The sequence below is a fragment of the Notolabrus celidotus genome, chromosome 19 (assembly GCF_009762535.1).
Source record: "Notolabrus celidotus isolate fNotCel1 chromosome 19, fNotCel1.pri, whole genome shotgun sequence".
Classification (NCBI taxonomy): Eukaryota; Metazoa; Chordata; class Actinopteri; order Labriformes; family Labridae; genus Notolabrus; species Notolabrus celidotus.
The window spans coordinates 10,984,121-10,991,199 of record NC_048290.1 but is presented as its reverse complement, the minus strand read 5'-3'; positions in this window follow the sequence as shown (position 1 = coordinate 10,991,199).

Genomic DNA, 7,079 nt, shown 5'->3' with positions numbered 1-7,079 from the left:
TCATGCGCACGTTATCCAACTCAAAACAACATTTTAGTCGTATTTCTCTCACAAAGAAGAAGATCTGTAACATTTGCCCTGAGATTTCTTGTTGACACAGAGGCAGAATAACTGAGGAGTGCACCGATAAGCTTTGAGTGACTCCTCTGTTCTCTCCTGGCTTATAAAATAATAAGAAATCTTTAATGCTTGTGTTTCACCCTGTAACATCATCTTACCTCCTCCTACGTGCCAAATGGAGCATTAGACAGGCATCATGCAGCACTATGTGTTCATTAAAAAATGCTCTGCCTGCCAGCATAAATAATTTAATGCTCTGTTCTCCAATTGAATCAAATGTTATATCAGCAGGAGTCAGTCACTGAGGGAGCACACATCAGTCTGCAGTCTTTGAGAATAAACCAAAAACTGAGATTGAGGTATTCTTTGATTGATTGGTTTACCACAACCACTGAAGCAAGTTTTATTTTGATAAAATGCACACTTCATATTTCAGTGCATTAAAACCTCTTGCTTATGTGGTTTGTTGTTAAAGCTCCAGTGAGGAGTTTTTAACTGGTACGAAACAGACTGAAAATAATACTGATGCGTCCACGTTACTTACAGAAGCAAACAAGACCATCAGGGACAAGTTTGATTATTTCTATTAACTTTTAACACCTGAAATTGCTGAAACAAGGTAGGTGTTGTACAAGGCCATAAAAAGCAGACTGGAGAAACAGCCTCATTTTACATTATTCAAAGGTGAAGTATACATAATAAAAACAAACAAACATGAAATTCATATGTACAAAGATGCTGTGTAAATTATAATGATTTAATTTAAAGAAAATTTGCTTTGCTAATGAAAACCAACATTTTGCCATAGCGGCAACAGGCAATCTGTAAAACAACTATATAAAGAGCTTCACATGATGCAAAAACTAAAATCCTAATCAGTGTGTTGGTCTCATTTCTGGTCAAACTATCTCATTGGACTTAACATGAGACACATTGATTTGTCTAAATCAAAATGTTATTTCAAGATATTTTTAATTTTAATTTTAATTGCTTATAACTTTTTAATAATTGATATTTTATAGGCTCTTGTTTGCTTTATATTCTTTTGCACTGTCTACTTTGCTGCTGTGACGCTTACATTTCCCCGTTGTGGGATGAATAAAGGACTATCTTGTCTTATCTTATCTTTCAAGCCAAAAGTAGAGACTTGATTGGTTGTAATGAGCAAAAACGGCTGCCAATGCTGGACATAAAGTTTTCTTTTTAAGTTTCTTGAAATAAGTGTAACATCTTGCTTTAATAATCTTATCAAACATATTTTGTTTCATGTATTTGCAGCCATTTTTACTCATTACAATCAAAGTAGTCTCTAATTTTGGCATGTAATATCTTGAAATAAGTTTTATATTGAGACTAGTCAGATTAATGTGGCTTATACGGAGTCTAGTAAGATGCTTTTGACTAATGGGACAAATACACTCAGCAAGTTTGAGGTTTTTGCCGTGTATAACTTACTGTAGAACAAAACCGCTTCAATTTTCAAGATAAAACAATAAAAAAGATTGGTTACAGAAATGATAAAATACTTTCTTTTGTTTTGTTTAAGAAAATCTGCTGTTAAATTATTGAATGTTTAATAAAGTACATCAGGCTTTGTGAAGAACTCACTGCAGCCAAAAGTCTTCAAACTCTAGACGAGCACACTGACTGACAGATGAACACATCTGCAGAGTGAGACATTTTGCAGAGTGTGAACTATGAGTCTTCCAGCTCTGAATTTATATTTGATGTTTTTTCAATGATGGTTTATCTCTCTTGATCTTTTTCTCTAACTGGATTTCTCCTATTTGTAAAACACACACTCTGATGTTTCTGTATTTTTCCTCCTGATGAGATGTGTAAACATTTACTTACAATTCATTAGTGATGATAAACCTAAGCTAAGCTAAACCATTGATCAATATTACACCATGTTTTCCTATGGAGTCCTCAGGAAGGTACCCTGTAGGACAGCCCGATACATCAAGTGACCTTTCCTTTGATAAACAACATTTAGGGATGCAAAGGCACTAAATCAATTTGGATAATGTTAATATATGCGTTTAAATATTGATTAGGGATGATCTACCTCCTATGAAGAGCAGCTCGTTAAAAAACATAATCCCCTGAGCATCCAGCCAGCAGAAAAAGATCAGACGGGGGTGTTTATGCTGAGGTTGACCTGCTGAATTAAAGATCAACAAAAGTCTAATTTACTCTTAAATGAGCATCAATGATTTATGCATGAGTCCTACATTGAAAAACAAGTATTTGTTTAATATATTTATTTTAAAAGGAACACTGTTTGTCCTTAGAGGTGTGGGTATTTAAGAACTCTGAGTGAAAATAATGAGCATTTCCTACCAGACTTTTTGTTGTGCACCCAATGACTCATCACTTCATACATTAAAAAGCATTTCCACTGCAAAATCTGGATTAGTTAAACCATTTTGAGGTAAGAGAAATGAAAGTAACTGACAGAAGAAAAAAATGATTTTTCAGTGAGAACATATGAGCGTATAAAAACTCAGCAGTCTGTACACAATAAGCAGGATTAGATGCCTAACCACCAGCTTCTTAATGTGCACTAAACACTCATCACCTTGGATACTAATGCCCGAACATTATTTTTAGTGCATGTTCAGCCAAAGAAAAAGCCTGACATAACAATCTCACCTGCAGCATGAATGGCAAGGTGTGCTATAAAAGAAGTCTTTTACGTTACAGTTGATTCAGAGGGAACCCTGTCCAAACAGGTCTGGCTGGTTCCTCGACGCCGCCGTGTACAATGAAACCTGGGAACGACCTGGCAAACGTAAATCCTTCACTATAACCACACCCTTGTATTCAGGTCATTCAAAGACAAATGAAGTAACGCTAATTCACATGCGTGTTTGTGTGTGTTTACAAGTGCATATAGGAGGTGTTACATTTTCCATGATGACAGTGAGGGAATCCTGAGGTGCAACCTGTTTCTATTGTTTATCTCTGTTTGTGAGAATGACAACAAGCAGCACATGAGAAGATTTAGAGCACTGTTATGCAATTTCTGAAGCTGGTTGCACCGGGTTATTAGCCTAGCGCATAAGGTCTAGAAGCTTGCCTGGCTCTCACTGTGGTTCAAATACCCAATGGCATGTATAACTGTGACTTATTATTTCAACACTCTATATCAAATATGCATGCTGCAAATACAAAAGGGAAAATAATTCACATGAGTTATGGAAAATGTGACCAAAATGTCATGGCAGTGAGTGGGTGCAGTCACTCCTTGAAGTTTTATTGTCAAAATAATGATAGTGGATAACTTCTCCTTTTTAATGGCTTGACCCAATTAGCTGTTACAGATAAGTTTACCACTTAAATAATTATATTTTAAATGACTAATATGGACCTGAGGGAAAGTAAGGCTTAGGTTTAGTGATAAAAGATTCACTTTTGTATGTTAATATTCTTTACTTACCAATCCTAACTGAAATCATATTAACACACAAAAAACAAAGAACAGTTCTGACTGTTATTCACTTGAATAATGTCAGAAGTTGGTTTGACAGTTGTAAACCTTTTGTCACGCGCGTTGTCGTTGATTGCACAGTGAATGTGTAGAAATCACATCATACAGGGCAGTTCGGGATACATATGCAATGTACTGACTCTGGCTCATAGACTGTATAAAATATGGACGTAGTATCCGTGACGTCACCCATCTGTTCCTGAGAGCTGTTTTGAAGCAAATCGACGGCAGCAGCCATATTGGTAATGCGGAACTCAACCAGGCAGAGTGTGACGTAGTGTGAGCCTCTTAGCCAATGGCTGTGTGTTCCCGACCGGGAGTCACGTCAGTCATGTCCTTATTTGGGCAAAACTCGTAATCCTAATATCTTCTGAACCGTCACGTTAGAAAAAAATTCACTCCCCGTACAGTGTGTGCCATTAGAGAGATTAGCTTCATAGGGCCAAGCCGTTTTTTGAACCAGGCTGTAAACATGTTTATTAATGCTGCAAAGATCGTCTTTTTCCCATTCATATCTATGTAGTTTCCGGTGTTTCTGCAGCCAGCCTCAAGCGGATTCTCGATGTACTGCAGTTTATAGCACTTCCGCATTGGCTTCATCGTTTGAGACCGGAGTTTGCCGCTTGCTCTGGCTTCTGTAAAAAACGTAACATTATTTTTTTAATGCTGTGCGTTTGGCTTTAATTGCTGTAGTGTTGGGATTATCACCCCTAAAGTTTCTGCAGTTTTCATGTGTCATGTTTTGGTCAGTTCTAAATTTCCTTTAGTATGTTTTGGTTATTCTTGTTTTCACTTAATGTTTATTTAGTTTGTAGTCCCTTTTGTTTCATGGTGCTAGTTTTCCTCTTGTTATATTTCAATTGTTTCCCGTTTGTGGTTTTAATGTTCTTCCTCCTTTTTGTTTACCCTCATGTCTGTGAATTTCTTGCCTGTGTAAAGTCTATAGTGTTTCCTGTTTTATTTTGTAGTTCTTGCCCCCTTTGTATCTGGTTTAGTTTTACTTCCTGCCCCCAGTTTCCCTCCAGTTTGATTGCATCCTCATTAGTACCGCCTGTGTCTCGTTGTCTAACCTGTGTCTGATTGCCCCTGTCAGTAATAAGTGATGTGTGTTGTAATGTCTTCCTGTGTTCCCAGTGCTCTGGTTTCTTACTCTGTGGAGTTTGAAATAATTTTTGCTTTGTCTTGGTTATAGTTTATTATTAAATGTTTGTGTCTGCATTTTGTGCCCTGCACCTTCGTTTGCAATCTCAACATGACAGTGGCCTTCATTTATCAAAGGTGCGTATGACAGAAAACAGGGTGTACGACCATTTCCACGCGAAGGTCAGCATTTATTAATCTGAACGTGGGCAGAGGATACGCTCAAATCCCACGGCAAGTCTCAGTCCGTGCACGCAAGTTTTCATGTCAGTATGAAGCACAGTGCAGCAAAGTAAAGCTCTGTGGTGGAGAATTAGCTCATATTAGTACAGTGCATTTTCAGACAGACATACCGAGGTTCACAGATTAATATTTTGATCGTTAAATTAGATATGACACCTAAAAAGTATTTTACGTTTTGCTCGCTCTCTATCGAGCCATGCAAAATGCTTTTGGAATGACGTTGAGCAGCGTGAGCTGTCAGCTGATTTCTTCCTATAACAAGTGTGTGTTTTCTTTATCGTTTTACTTTCTAAAATCTATGAAGCTTTCAGTAGTTATCAACACTCCCATGTGCACAGTTAACTCTCTATTGAAAATATTGTTGGTGATTTAGACAGAAAAAAAAAAAAAAGTGAATTCACTGGAGGTAACTGAATTAAACTTTAAGCTTTTTAAAAAGTTTAGTTTTTTTTTAGAAAGCTTTGATTGATGACAGGATTTACCATGAAGATGATCATTTTACTCCTGACTATTTTATTGAGTGAATGGCCTGTATGTTATGGCTCACCATTTAAGAACGATGATCATTCACTCACATGAGATCAAAACCTGTCGGCATGTTCTGAGTCATTAATAATTAATGTAACACTCCAGTTTGCTTCGTGCAAGCGATTTCTTGCCCAGGCTACGAGTTACAAAATGACAAAAGTTGGAGTTAATTGAAAACAATTGGTAGGTTAATCAGTGTGCGGTCTATGATATTGAAGATTTGCCATCAACTGCATTGCTGTTGACTGCTGCAGTGATTTTCATCCAGACGTGTTTTTTCTGACTCCTGTAATACCTCTTTTCAAGCTGCCAAACAACACAGTTGTATTTATCTACCTCCGTTACTATGGTGTTGATCTCCAGCTCAGAGAAGTTTCCCGTTTTTGTCATGGAACGTCCCTCCATGTCGAAATTCTGTGGGCGATCCTGGCTGAACCAAGAATTATTAAGGGCATGATATTTAAATGACGATTGTTTTCAGCCGCCACATTTATCAATACTTGATCAGGCGTACGCCATGACTGACCCAGATGAGCACGTTTCATAAATGACACGTGAACGTTGTCGTAAGCTGATATCTGCACCCAAATCTGCATTGGTTTCAATGCAAGATTGATAAATAAGGCCAAATATGTATGTTGAATCTGCACTATGGCACTTGTTGTTTTATTGGTGCTAGCAACAGCTAGCTTTCCAAATGCTTCCAATGTTAAGCAAATCTAAACTCATCTCTCCCAGGTGTTGCTCAACAGAATTACAAAGACTTTATTTTACCTGTTTTGTTTTCCGATTTCACCCTTTACCTCAAAAAGTGACTATACTGTCTAACCAAGAGTTTTAATTTGATCAGCTTTGCTTCAGAGATGTTATGTGTTGGCTTTCCTCTTGTCATGGCATTAGCTGATGTTGCTGTGGAGAAGAAAACAGTCAGAAGTGAAATGAGAACAAAAGTAACTCCCACACACATGACCGTTAGATTTGTGAATAAAAAGCAACTCCATAGTAACTGAATGGACCCAAGATTGACCTGAAAGATTTCAAAACCTAGCTGTCACAACAGCATAATCTCAAGATTCTCTTTGACATCAGCAGCCCACACATCAGAGTAATATTTCCTCTGATTGGTGACTGGATTTTTCTGAAATCTGTTCATTGGGAGTTGTCATCAATTTCTCCATTTCTACTCATTCTCACAGTTACATTTTAATCCAAGCTGTAGCAGTGCTCCAACTCTGAGTCATGACACATTGTTAATGGAAAAAATTATGCCTCCGCACAAATCAGATCTTAACAAACTGACATGAAAGTTGATCTTCTTAGAAAGCATAGAAAGCAGTGTTGTCCAAGATGAGTGACTATCCCTTTGGGAGAGTTCCCCAGGGATGTAGCAACAGAGTCAGAGAATTCCAAGAGGCAAAATCTAACAAATTACAACAAGAATGAAGTAGGATTTCTCAGAGTCACATTTTTGCTTCACTGTCTGGTTTAAGCTTAAATAAACTCCTACACTACCCATCATGCACTCTATGGCCCCCTTTGTTTGACCTCCCAGTCATGAAAACTTCCTCTTTCAAACTGTCAGCTTGTAGCTTTATGTTTAAAATGTGCAGCCACC